This window comes from Daucus carota, chromosome 1, assembly GCF_001625215.2.
Source record: "Daucus carota subsp. sativus chromosome 1, DH1 v3.0, whole genome shotgun sequence".
Classification (NCBI taxonomy): Eukaryota; Viridiplantae; Streptophyta; class Magnoliopsida; order Apiales; family Apiaceae; genus Daucus; species Daucus carota.
Window position 1 is genome coordinate 15,395,399 of NC_030381.2, and position 15,761 is coordinate 15,411,159.

Sequence of the window (15,761 nt, forward strand, 5' to 3'; positions counted from 1 at the left end):
CCGTGTACTAACCCTTTGAGATTTATCGAAAAACCGAGTCCATCCATATAGGCACCGATTCGGCTACGAATTGAGCCGAATAAAATTCTATGAACTCCTATAAACCATAGGGAAAATATATGTAAAAATATCCACGAGGTGGTCCGACTCAATTGATCTCGAATTCCCGTGTACTAACCCCTTTGAGATTTATCGAAAAACCGAGTCCATGCCTATAGGCACCGATTCGGCTACGAATTGAGCCGAATAAAATTTTGAATTCCTATAAACCCATAGGGGAAATATAAGTAAAAATATAACACAGATGGTCCGACTCAATTGATCTCGAATTCCCGTGTTACTAACCCCTTTGAGATTTATCGAAAAAACCGAGTCCATGCCATATAGGCACCGATTCGGCTACGAATTGAGCCGAATAAAATTCTATGAACTCCTATAACCCATAGGGAAAATATATGTAAAAATATCCACGAGGTGGTCCGACTCAATTGATCTCGAATTCCCGTGTACTAACCCCTTTGAGATTTATCGAAAAACCGAGTCCATGCCATATAGGCACCGATTCGGCTACGAATTGAGCCGAATAAAATTTTATGAATTCCTATAAACCCATAGTGAAAATATACATAAAAATAAGCACGAGGTGGTCCGACTCAATGGGTCTCGAATTCCTGTGTACTAACCCTTTGAGATTTATCGAAAACCAAGTTGATGCCATATCGGCATCGATTCGACTCAAAATAGAGCCAAATAAAGTTTTATGAACTCCAATAAACCCATAGGGAAAATATATATATAAAAATATTCACGGGGTGGTCCGACTCAATAGGTCACGAAATCTCGTGTATTAACCCCTTTCATATTTATCAAAAAACGAGTCCATTCCATATCGGCACCAAATCGGCTCCGAATCGAGCCGAATAAAATTCTATGAACTCTTTTAAATCCATAGGGAAAATATATGTAAAAATATCCACGAGGTGGTCCGACTCAATTGAACTCGAATTCCCGTGTACTAACCTCTTTGAGATTTCTCGAAAAACCGAGTCCATGCCATGTAGGCACCGATTCGGCTACGAATTGAGCCGAATAAAATTCTATGAACTCCTATAAACCCATAGGGGAAATATAAGTAAAAATATCGACGAGGTGGTCCGACTCAATTGATCTCGAATTCCCGTGTACTAACCCCTTTGAGATTTTCGAAAAACAAAGTCCATGCCATATAGGCACCGATTCGGCTACGAATTGAGCCGAATAAAATTTTAGAATTCCTATAAACCCATAGGGAAAATATATTTAAAAATAACCACGAGGTGGTCCGACTCAATGGGTCTCGAATTCCAGTGTTAGTAACCCCTTTGAGATTTATCAAAAAACCGTGTCCATTCCATATAGGCACCGATTCGGCTACGAAGTGAGCCGAATAAAATTCTATGAACTCCTAATAACCCATAGGGAAAATATATGTAAAAATATCCACGAGGTGGTCCGACTCAATTGATCTCGAATTCCCGTGTACTAACCCCTTTGAGATTTATCGAAAAACCGAGTCCATGTCATATAGGCACCGATTCGGCTACGAATTGAGCCGAATAAAATTTTATGAATTCCTATAAACCCATAGGGGAAACATAAGTAAAAATATCAACAAGGTGGTCCGACTCAGTTGATCTCGAATTCCCGTATACTAACCCCTTTGAGATTTATCGAAAAACCGAGTCCATGCCATATAGGCACCGATTCGGCTACGAATTGAGCCGAATAAAATTCTATGAACTCCTAATAACCCATAGGGAAAATATATGTAAAAATATCCACGAGGTGGTCCGACTAAATGATCTCGAATTCCCGTGTACTAACCCCTTTGAGATTTATCGAAAAACCGAGTCCATGCCATATAGGCACCGATTCGGCTACGAATTGAGCCGAATAAAATTTTATGAATTCCTATAAACCCATAGTGAAAATATACATAAAAATAACCACGAGGTGGTCCGACTCAATGGGTCTCGAATTCCTGTGTACTAACCCTTTTGAGATTTATCGATAAACCAAGTTGATGCCATATCGGCATCGATTCGACTCAAAATAGAGCCAAATAAAGTTTTATGAACTCCAATAAACCCATAGGGAAAATATATATATAAAAATATTCACGGGGTGGTCCGACTCAATAGGTCACGAAATCTCGTGTATTAACCCCTTTCATATTTATCAAAAAATCGAGTCCATTCCATATCGGCACCAAATCGGCTCCGAATCGAGCCGAATAAAATTCTATGAACTCTTTTAAATCCATAGGGAAAATATATGTAAAAATATCCACGAGGTGGTCCGACTCAATTGAACTCGAATTCCCGTGTACTAACCTCTTTGAGATTTCTCGAAAAACCGAGTCCATGCCATGTAGGCACCGATTCGGCTACGAATTGAGCCGAATAAAATTCTATGAACTCCTATAAACCCATAGGGGAAATATAAGTAAAAATATCGACGAGGTGGTCCGACTCAATTGATCTCGAATTCCCGTGTACTAACCCCTTTGAGATTTTCGAAAAACAAAGTCCATGCCATATAGCACCGATCGGCTACGAATTGAGCCGATAAAATTTTAAGAATTCCTATAAACCCATAGGGAAATATATTTAAAATAACCACGAGGTGGTCCGACTCAATGGGTCTCGAATTCCAGTGTTAGTAACCCCTTTGAGATTTATCAAAAAAAAACGTGTCCATCCCTATAGGCACCGATTCGCTACGAAGTGAGCCGAATAAAATTCTATGAACTCCTAATAACCCATAGGGAAAATATATGTAAAAAATATCCACGAGGTGGTCCGACTCAATTGATCTCGAATTCCCGGTACTAACCCTTTGAGATTTATCGAAAACCGAGTCCATGTCATATAGGCCACCGATTCGGCTACGAAATTGAGCCGAATAAAATTTTATGAATTCCTATAAACCCATAGGGGAAACATAAGTAAAAATATCACAAGATGGTCCGACTCAGTTGATCTCGAATTCCCGTATACTAACCCCTTGAGATTTATCGAAAACAAACCGAGTCATGCATATAGGCACCGATTCGGCTACGAATTGAGCCGATAAAATTCTATGAACTCCTAATAACCCATAGGGAAAATATATGTAAAAATATCCACGAGGTGGTCCGACTAAATTGATCTCGAATTCCGTGTACTAACCCCTTTGAGATTTATCGAAAAACCGAGTCCATTGCCATATAGCACCGATTCAGGCTACGAATTGAGCCGAATAAAATTTATGAATTCCTATAACCCATAGTGAAAATATACATAAAAATAACCACGAGGTGGTCCGACTCAATGGGTCTCGAATTCCTGTGTACTAACCCTTTTGAGATTTATCGATAAACCAAGTTGATGCCATATCGGCATCGATTCGACTCAAAATAGAGCCAAATAAAGTTTTATGAACTCCAATAAACCCATAGGGAAAATATATATATATAAATATTCACGGGGTGGTCCGACTCAATAGGTCACGAAATCTCGTGTATTAACCCCTTTCATATTTATCAAAAAATCGAGTCCATTCCATATCGGCACCAAATCGGCTCCGAATCGAGCCGAATAAAATTCTATGAACTCTTTGAATCCATAGGGAAAATATATGTAAAAATATCCACGAGGTGGTCCGACTCAATTGAACTCGAATTCCCGTGTACTAACCTCGTTGAGATTTCTCGAAAACCGAGTCCATGCCATGTAGGCACCGATTCGGCTACGAATTGAGCCGAATAAAATTCTATGAACTCCTATAAACCCATAGGGGAAATATAAGTAAAAATATCGACGAGGTGGTCCGACTCAATTGATCTCGAATTCCCGTGTACTAACCCCTTTGAGATTTTTCGAAAAACAAAGTCCATGCCATATAGGCACCGATTCGGCTACGAATTGAGCCGAATAAAATTTTAAGAATTCCTATAAACCCATAGGGAAAATATATTTAAAAATAACCACGAGGTGGTCCGACTCAATGGGTCTCGAATTCCAGTGTTAGTAACCCCTTTGAGATTTATCAAAAAACCGTGTCCATTCCACATAGGCACCGATTCCCATAGGGGAAACATAAGTAAAAATATCAACAAGATGGTCCGACTCATTGATCTCGAATTCCCGTGTACTAACCCCTTTGAGATTTATCGAAAAACCGAGTCCATGCCATATAGGCACCGATTCGGCTACGAATTGAGCCGAATAAAATTCTATGAACTCCTAATAACCCATAGGGAAAATAAATGTAAAAATATCCACGAGTTGGTCCGACTAAATTGATCTCGAATTCCCGTGTACTAACCCCTTTGAGATTTATCGAAAAACCGAGTCCATGCCATATAGGCACCGATTCGGCTACGAATTGAGCCGAATAAAAATTTTTATGAATTCCTATAAACCCATAGTGAAAATCTACATAAAAATAACCACGAGGTGGTCCGACTCAATGGGTCTCGAATTCCTGTGTACTAACCCTTTTGAGATTTATCGATAACCAAGTTGATGCCATATCGGCATCGATTCGACCCAAATAGAGCCAAATAAAGTTTTATGAACTCCAATAACCCATAGGGAAAATATATATATAAAAATATTCACGGGTGGTCCGACTCATAGGTCACGAAATCTCGTGTATTAACCCCTTCATATTTATCAAAAAATCGAGTCCATTCCATATCGGCACCAAATCGGCTCCGAATCGAGCCGAATAAAATTCTATGAACTCTTTAAATCCATAGGGAAAATATATGTAAAAATATCCACGAGGTGGTCCGACTCAATGAACTCGAATTCCCGTGTACTAACCTCTTTGAGATTTCTCGAAAAACCGAGTCCATGCCATGTAGGCACCGATTCGGCTACGAATTGAGCCGAATAAAATTCTATGAACTCCTATAAACCCATAGGGGAAATATAAGTAAAAATATCGACGAGGTGGTCCGACTCAATTGATCTCGAATTCCCGTGTACTAACCCCTTTGAGATTTTTCGAAAAACAAAGTCCATGCCATATAGGCACCGATTCGGCTACGAATTGAGCCGAATAAAATTTTAAGAATTCCTATAAACCCATAGGGAAAATATATTTAAAAATAACCACGAGGTGGTCCGACTCAATGGGTCTCGAATTCCAGTGTTAGTAACCCCTTTGAGATTTATCAAAAAACCGTGTCCATTCCATATAGGCACCGATTCGCTACGAGTGAGCCGAATAAAATTCTATGAACTCCTAATAACCCATAGGGAAAATATATGTAAAAATATCCACGAGGTGGTCCGACTCAATTGATCTCGAATTCCCGTGTACTAACCCCTTTGAGATTTATCGAAAAACCGAGTCCATGTCATATAGGCACCGATTCGGCTACGAATTGAGCCGAATAAAATTTTATGAATTCCTATAAACCCATAGGGGAAACATAAGTAAAATATCAACAAGATGGTCCGACTCAGTTGATCTCGAATTCCCGTATACTAACCCCTTTGAGATTATCGAAAAACCGAGTCCATGCCATATAGGCACCGATTCGGCTACGAATTGAGCCGAATAAAATTCTATGAACTCCTAATAACCCATAGGGAAAATATATGTAAAAATATCCACGAGGTGGTCCGACTAAATTGATCTCGAATTCCCGTGTACTAACCCCTTTGAGATTTATCGAAAAACCGAGTCCATGCCATATAGGCACCGATTCGGCTACGAATTGAGCCGAATAAAATTTTATGAATTCCTATAAACCCATAGTGAAAATATACATAAAAATAACCACGAGGTGGTCCGACTCAATGGGTCTCGAATTCCTGTGTACTAACCCTTTTGAGATTTATCGATAAACCAAGTTGATGCCATATCGGCATCGATTCGACTCAAAATAGAGCCAAATAAAGTTTTATGAACTCCAATAAACCCATAGGGAAAATATATATATAAAAATATTCACGGGGTGGTCCGACTCAATAGGTCACGAAATCTCGTGTATTAACCCCTTTCATATTTATCAAAAAATCGAGTCCATCCATATCGGCACCAAATCGGCTCCGAATCGAGCCGAATAAAATTCTATGAACTCTTTTAAATCCATAGGGAAAATATATGTAAAAATATCCACGAGGTGGTCCGACTCAATTGAACTCGAATTCCGTGTACTAACCTCTTTGAGATTTCTCGAAAAACCGAGTCCATGCCTTGTAGGCACCGATTCGGCTACGAATTGAGCCGAATAAAATTCTATGAACTCCTATAAACCCATAGGGGAAATATAAGTAAAAATATCGACGAGGTGGTCCGACTCAATTGATCTCGAATTCCCGTGTACTAACCCCTTTGAGATTTTTCGAAAAACAAAGTCCATGCCATATAGGCACCGATTCGGCTACGAATTGAGCCGAATAAAATTTTAAGAATTCCTATAAACCCATAGGGAAAATATATTTAAAAATAACCACGAGGTGGTCCGACTCAATGGGTCTCGAATTCCAGTGTTAGTAACCCCTTTGAGATTTATCAAAAAACCGTGTCCATTCCATATAGGCACCGATTCAGCTACGAAGTGAGCCGAATAAAATTCTATGAACTCCTAATAACCCATAGGGAAAATATATGTAAAAATATCCACGAGGTGGTCCGACTCAATTGATCTCGAATTCCCGTGTACTAACCCCTTTGAGATTTATCGAAAAACCGAGTCCATGTCATATAGGCACCGATTCGGCTACGAATTGAGCCGAATAAAATTTTATGAATTCCTATAAACCCATAGGGGAAACATAAGTAAAAATATCAACAAGATGGTCCAACTCAGTTGATCTCGAATTCCCGTATACTAACCCCTTTGAGATTTATCGAAAAACCGAGTCCATGCCATATAGGCACCGATTCGGCTACGAATTGAGCCGAATAAAATTCTATGAACTCCTAATAACCCATAGGAAAATATATGTAAAAATATCCACGAGGTGGTCCGACTCAATGGGTCTCGAATTCCAGTGTTAGTAACCCCTTTGAGATTTATCAAAAAACCGTGTCCATTCCATATAGGCACCGATTCGGCTACGAATTGAGCCGAATAAAATTCTATGAACTCCTAATAATCCATAGGTAAAATATATGTAAAAATATCCACGAGGTGGTCCGACTCAATGGGTCTCGAATTCCTGTGTACTAACCCTTTTGAGATTTATCGATAAACCAAGTTGATGCCATATCGGCATCGATTCGACTCAAAATAGAGCCAAATAAAGTTTTATGAACTCCAATAAACCCATAGGGAAAATATATATATAAAAATATTCACGGGGTGGTCCGACTCAATAGGTCACGAAATCTCGTGTATTAACCCCTTTCATATTTATCAAAAAATCGAGTCCATTCCATATCGGCACCAAATCGGCTCCGAATCGAGCCGAATAAAATTCTATGAACTCTTTGAATCCATAGGGAAAATATATGTAAAAATATCCACGAGGTGGTCCGACTCAATTGAACTCGAATTCCCGTGTACTAACCTCTTTGAGATTTCTCGAAAAACCGAGTCCATGCCATGTAGGCACCGATTCGGCTACGAATTGAGCCGAATAAAATTCTATGAACTCCTATAAACCCATAGGGGAAATATAAGTAAAAATATCGACGAGGTGGTCCGACTCAATTGATCTCGAATTCCCGTGTACTAACCCCTTTGAGATTTTTCGAAAAACAAAGTCCATGCCATATAGGCACCGATTCGGCTACGAATTGAGCCGAATAAAATTTTAAGAATTCCTATAAACCCATAGGGAAAATATATTTAAAAATAACCACGAGGTGGTCCGACTCAATGGGTCTCGAATTCCAGTGTTAGTAACCCCTTTGAGATTTATCAAAAAACCGTGTCCATTCCATATAGGCACCGATTCAGCTACGAAGTGAGCCGAATAAAATTCTATGAACTCCTAATAACCCATAGGGAAAATATAAGTTAAAATATCCACGAGGTGGTCCGACTCAATTGATCTCGAATTCCCGTGTACTAACCCCTTTGAGATTTATCGAAAAACCGAGTCCATGTCATATAGGCATCGATTCGGCTACGAATTGAGCCGAATAAAATTTTATGAATTCCTATAAACCCATAGGGGAAACATAAGTAAAAATATCAACAAGATGGTCCAACTCAGTTGATCTCGAATTCCCGTATACTAACCCCTTTGAGATTTATCGAAAAACCGAGTCCATGCCATATAGGCACGATTCGGCTATGAATTGAGCGAATAAAATTCTATGAACTCCTAATAACCCATAGGGAAATATAGGTAAAAATATCCACGAGGTGGTCCGACTAATTGATCTCGAATTCCCGTGTACTAACCCCTTTGAGATTTATCGAAAACCGAGTCCATGCCATATAGGCACCGATTCGGCTACGAATTGAGCCGAATAAAATTTTATGAATTCCTATAAATCCATAGTGAAATATACATAAAATAACCACGAGGTGGTCCGACTCAATGGGTCTCGAATTCCTGTGTACTAACCCTTTTGAGATTTATCGATAAACCAAGTTGATGCCATATCGGCATCGATTCGACTCAAAATAGAGCCAAATAAAGTTTTATGAACTCCAATAAACCCATAGGTAAAATATATATATAAAAATATTCACGGGGTGGTCCGACTCAATAGGTCACGAAATCTCGTGTATTAACCCCTTTCATATTTATCAAAAAATCGAGTCCATTCCATATCGGCACCAAATCGGCTCCGAATCGAGCCGAATAAAATTCTATGAACTCTTTTAAATCCATAGGGAAAATATATGTAAAAATATCCACGAGGTGGTCCGACTCAATTGAACTCGAATTCCCGTGTACTAACCTCTTTGAGATTTCTCGAAAAACCGAGTCCATGCCTTGTAGGCACCGATTCGGCTACGAATTGAGCCGAATAAAATTCTATGAACTCCTATAAACCCATAGGGGAAATATAAGTAAAAATATCGACGAGGTGGTCCGACTCAATTGATCTCGAATTCCCGTGTACTAACCCCTTTGAGATTTTTCGAAAAACAAAGTCCATGCCATATAGGCACCGATTCGGCTACGAATTGAGCCGAATAAAATTTTAAGAATTCCTATAAACCCATAGGGAAAATATATTTAAAAATAACCACGAGGTGGTCCGACTCTATGGGTCTCGAATTCCAGTGTTAGTAACCCCTTTGAGATTTATCAAAAAACCGTGTCCATTCCATATAGGCACCGATTCGGCTACGAAGTGAGCCGAATAAAATTCTATGAACTCCTAATAACCCATAGGGAAAATATATGTAAAAATATCCACGAGGTGGTCCGACTCAATTGATCTCGAATTCCCGTGTACTAACCCCTTTGAGATTTATCGAAAAACCGAGTCCATGTCATATAGGCACCGATTCGGCTACGAATTGAGCCGAATAAAATTCTATGAACTCCTATAAACCCATAGGGGAAACATAAGTAAAAATATCAACAAGATGGTCCGACTCAGTTGATCTCGAATTCCCGTATACTAACCCCTTTGAGATTTATCGAAAAATCGAGTCCATGCCATATAGGCACCGATTCGGCTACGAATTGAGCCGAATAAAATTCTATGAACTCCTAATTAGCCATAGGGAAAATATATGTAAAAATATCCACGAGGTGGTCCGACTCAATTGATCTCGAATTCCCGTGTACTAACCCCTTTGAGATTTATCGAAAAACCGAGTCCATGTCATATAAGCACCGATTCGGCTACGAATTGAGCAGAATAAAATTTTATGAATTCCTATAAACCCATAGGGAAAATATAAATAAAAATAACCACGAGGTGGTCCGACTCAATGGGTCTCGAATTCCTGTGTTCTAAACCCTTTTGAGATTTATCGATAAACCGAGTTGATGCCATATCGGCATCGATTCGACTCAAAATCGAGCCAAATAAAATTTTATGAACTCCTATAAACCCATAGGGAAATATATATATATATATATATATAAATATTCACGGGGTGGTCCGACTCAATAGGTCACGAAATCTCGTGTATTAACCCCTTTCATATTTATCGAAAAATCGAGTCCATTCCATATCGGCACCAAATCGGATCCGAATCGAGCCGAATAAAATTCTATGAACTCTTTTAAATCCATAGGGAAAATATAAGTAAAAATATCCACGAGATGGTCCGACTCAATTGAACTCAAATTCCCGTGTACTAACCCCTTTGAGATTCATCGAAAAACCGAGTCCATGCCATGTAGGCACCGATTCGGCTACGAATGGAGCCGAATAAAATTCTATGAACTCTATAAACCTATAGGGGAAATATAAGTAAAAATATCCACGAGGTGGTCCGACTCAATTGATCTCGAATTCCCGTGTACTAACCCCTTTGAGATTTATCGAAAAACAAAGTCCATGCCATATAGGCACCGATTCGGCTATGAATTGAGCCGAATAAAATTTTAAGAATTCCTATAAACCCATAGGGAAAATATATTTAAAAATAACCACGAGGTGGTCCGACTCAATGGGTCTCGAATTCCAGTGTTAGTAACCCCTTTGAGATTTATCAAAAAACCGTGTCCATTCCATATAGGCACTCATTCGGCTACGAATTGAGCCGAATAAAATTCTATGAACTCCTAATTACCCATAGGGAAATATATGTAAAAATATCCACCAGGTGGTCCGACTCAATTGATCTCGAATTCCCGTGTACTAACCCCTTTGAGATTTATCGAAAAACCGAGTCCATGCCATATAGGCACCGATTCGGCTACGAATTGAGCCGAATAAAATTTTATGAATTCCTATAAACCCATAGGGAAAATATACATAAAAATAACGACGAGGTGGTCCGACTCAATGGGTCTCGAATTCTCGTGTACTAACCCTTTTGAGATTTATCGATAAACCGAGTTGATGCCATAATCGGCATCGATTCGACTCAAAATCGAGCCAAATAAATTTTATGAACTCCTATAAACCCATAAGGAAAAAATATATAAAATAATTCATGGGGTGGTCCGACTCAATAGGTGACGGAATCTCGTGTATTAACCCCTTTCATATTTATCGAAAAATCGAGTCCGTTCCATATCGGCACCAAATCAGCTCCGAATCGAGCCGAATAAAATTCTATGAACTCTTTTAAATCCATAGGGAAAATATAAGTTAAAATATCTACGAGGTGGTCCGACTCAATTGAACTCGAATTCCTGTATACTATCCCTTGAGATTTCTCGAAAACCGAGTCAATGCCATATAGGCACCGATTCGGCTACGAATTGAGCCGAATAAAATTCTATGAACTCCTATAAAACCCATAGGGGAAACATAAGTAAAAATATCAACAAGATTGTCCGACTCAGTTGATCTCGAATTCCCGTATACTAACCCCTTTGAGATTTATCGAAAAACCGAGTCCATGCCATATAGGCACCGATTCGGCTACGAATTGAGCCGAATAAAATTCTATGAACTCCTAATAATCCATAGGGAAAATATATGTAAAAATATCCACGAGGTGGTCCGACTAAATTGATCTCGAATTCCCGTGTACTAACCCCTTTGAGATTTATCGAAAAACCGAGTCCATGCCATATAGGCACCGATTCGGCTACGAATTGAGCCGAATAAAATTTTATGAATTCCTATAAACCCATAGGGAAAATATACATAAAAATAACCACGAGGTGGTCCTACTCAATGGGTCTCGAATTCCTGTGTACTAACCCTTTTGAGATTTATCGATAAACCAAGTTGATGCCATATCGGCATCGATTCGACTCAAAATAGAGCCAAATAAAGTTTTATGAACTCCTATAAACCCATAGGGAAAATATATATATAAAATATTCACGGGGTGGGTCCGACTCAATAGGTCACGAAATCTCATGTATTACCCCTTTCATATTTATCGAAAAATCAGTCCATTCCATATCGGCACCAAATCGGCTCCAAATCGACCCGAATAAATTCTATGAACTCTTTTAAATCCATAGGGAAAATATATGTAAAAATATCCACGAGGTGGTCCGACTCAATTGAACTCGAATTCCCGTGTAATAACCTCTTGGAGATTTCTCGAAAACCGAGTCCATGCCATGTAGGCACTGATTCGGCTACGAATTGAGCCGATAAAATTCTATGAACTCCTATAAACCCATAGGGGAAATATAAGTAAAAATATCGACGAGGTGGTCCGACTCAATTGATCTCGAATTCCCGTGTACTAACCCCTTTGAGATTTTTCGAAAAACAAAGTCCATGCCATATAGGCACCGATTCGGCTACGAATTGAGCCGAATAAAATTTTAAGAATTCCTATAAACCCATAGGGAAAATATATTTAAAAATAACCACGAGGTGGTCCGACTCAATGGGTCTCGAATTCCAGTGTTAGTAACCCCTTTGAGATTTATCAAAAAACCGTGTCCATTCCATATAGGCACCGATTCGGCTACGAAGTGAGCCGAATAAAATTCTATGAACTCCTAATAACCCATAGGGAAAATATATGTAAAAATATCCACGAGGTGGTCCGACTCAATTGATCTCGAATTCCCGTGTACTAACCCCTTTGAGATTTATCGAAAACCGAGTCCATGTCATATAGGCACCGATTCGGCTACGAATTGAGCCGAATAAAATTTTATGAATTCCTATAAACCCATAGGGAAAATATACATAAAAATAACCACGAGGTGGTCCGACTCAATGGGTCTCGAATTCCTGTGTACTAACCCTTTTGAGATTTATCGAAAAACCAAGTTGATGCCATATCGGCATCGATTCGACTCAAATGAGCCAAATAAAATTTTATGAACTCCTATAAACCCATAGGGAAAATATATATATAAAATATTCACGGGGTGGTCCGACTCAATAGGTCACGAAATCTCGTGTATTAACCCCTTTGATTTATCGAAAAATCGAGTCCATTCCATATCGGCACCAAATCGGCTCCGAATCGAGCCGAATAAAATTCTATGAACTCTTTTAAACCCATAGGGAAAATATATGTAAAAATATCCACGAGGTGGTCCGACTCAATTGAACTCGAATTCCCGTGTACTAACCCTTTGAGATTTCTCGAAAAACCGAGTCCATGCCATATAGGCACCGATTCGGCTACGAATTGAGCCGAATAAAATTCTATGAACTCCTATAAACCCATAGGGGAAATATAAGTAAAAATATCCACGAGGTGGTCCGACTCAATGATCTCGAATTCCCGTGTACTAACCCCTTTGAGATTTTTCGAAAAACAAAGTCCATGCCATATAGGCACCGATTCGGCTACGAATTGAGCCGAATAAAATTTTATGAATTCCTATAAACCCATAGGGAAAATATATTTAAAAATAACCACGAGGTGGTCCGACTCAATGGGTCTCGAATTCCAGTGTTAGTAACCCCTTTGAGATTTATCAAAAAACCGTGTCCATTCCATATAGGCACCGATTCGGCTACGAATTGAGCCGAATAAAATTCTATGAACTCCTAATAACCCATAGGGAAAATATATGTAAAAATATCCACGAGGTGGTCCGACTCAATTGATCTCGAATTCCCGTGTACTAACCCCTTTGAGATTTATCGAAAAACCGAGTCCATGCCATATAGGCACCGATTCGGCTACGAATTGAGCCGAATAAAATTTTATGAATTCCTATAAACCCATAGGGAAAATATAATAAAAATAACCACGAGGTGGTCCGACTCAATGGGTCTCGAATTCCTGTGTACTAACCCTTTTGAGATTTATCGAAAAACCGAGTTGATGCCATATAGGCATCGATTCGACTCAAAATGAGCCAAATAAAATTTTATGAACTCCTATAAACCCATAGGGAAAATATATATATAAAAATATTCACGGGGTGGTCCGACTCAATAGGTCACGAAATCTCGTGTATTAACCCCTTTGATATTTATCGAAAAATCGAGTCCATTCCATATCGGCACCAATCGGCTCGAATCGAGCCGAATAAAATTCTATGAACTCTTTTAAATCCATAGGGAAAATATAAGTAAAAATATCCACGAGGTGGTCCGACTCAATTGAACTCGATTTCTCGTGTACTAACCCTTTGAGATTTATCGAAAAACCGAGTCCATGCCATATAGGCACCGATTCGGCTACGAATTGAGCCGAATAAAATTCTATGAACTCCTATAAACCCATAGGGAAACATAAGTAAAAATATCAACAAGATGGTCCGACTCATTGATCTCGAATTCCCGTGTACTAACCCCTTTGAGATTTATCGAAAAACCGAGTCCATGCCATATAGGCACCGATTCGGCTACGAATTGAGCCGAATAAAATTCTATGAACTCCTAATAACCCATAGGGAAAATATATGTAAAAATATCCACGAGGTGGTCCGACTCAATTGATCTCGAATTCCCGTGTACTAACCCCTTTGAGATTTATCGAAAAACCGAGTCCATGCCATATAGGCACCGATTCGGCTACGAATTGAGCCGAATAAAATTTTATGAATTCCTATAAACCCATAGGGAAAATATACATAAAAATAACCACGAGGTGGTCCGACTCAATGGGTCTCGAATTCCTGTGTACTAAACCCTTTTGAGATTTATCGATAAACCGAGTTGATGCCATATCGGCATCGATTCGACTCAAAATGAGCCAAATAAAATTTTATGAACTCCTATAACCCATAGGGAAAATATATATATAAAAATATTCACGGGGTGGTCCGACTCAATAGGTCACGAAATCTCGTGTATTAACCCCTTTCATATTTATCGAAAAATCGAGTCCATTCCATATCGGCACCAAATCGGCTCCGAATCGAGCCGAATAAAATTCTATGAACTCTTTTAAATCCATAGGGAAAATATATGTAAAAATATCCACGAGGTGGTCCGACTCAATTGAACTCGAATTCCCGTGTACTAACCTCTTGAGATTTTCGAAAAACCGAGTCCATGCCATGTAGGCACCGATTCGGCTACGAATTGAGCCGAATAAAATTCTATGAACTCCTATAAACCCATAGGGGAAATATAAGTAAAAATATCGACGAGGTGGTCCGACTCAATTGATCTCGAATTCCCGTGTACTAACCCCTTTGAGATTTTTCGAAAAACAAAGTCCATGCCATATAGGCACCGATTCGGCTACGAATTGAGCCGAATAAAATTTTAAGAATTCCTATAAACCCATAGGGAAAATATATTTAAAAATAACCACGAGGTGGTCCGACTCAATGGGTCTCGAATTCCCGTGTTAGTAACCCCTTTGAGATTTATCAAAAAACCGTGTCCATTCCATATAGGCACCGATTCGGCTACGAAGTGAGCCGAATAAAATTCTATGAACTCCTAATAACCCATAGGGAAATATATGTAAAAATATCCACGAGTGGTCCGACTCAATTGATCTCGAATTCCCGTGTACTAACCCCTTTGAGATTTATCGAAAAACCGAGTCCATGTCATATAGGCACCGATTCGGCTACGAATTGAGCCGAATAAAATTTATGAATTCCTATAAACCCATAGGGGAAACATAAGTAAAAATATCAACAAGGTGGTCCGACTCAGTTGATCTCGAATTCCCGTGTACTAACCCCTTTGAGATTTATCGAAAAACGAGTCCATGCCATATAGGCACCGATTCGGCTACGAATTGAGCCGAATAAATTCTATGAACTCCTAATAACCCATAGGGAAAA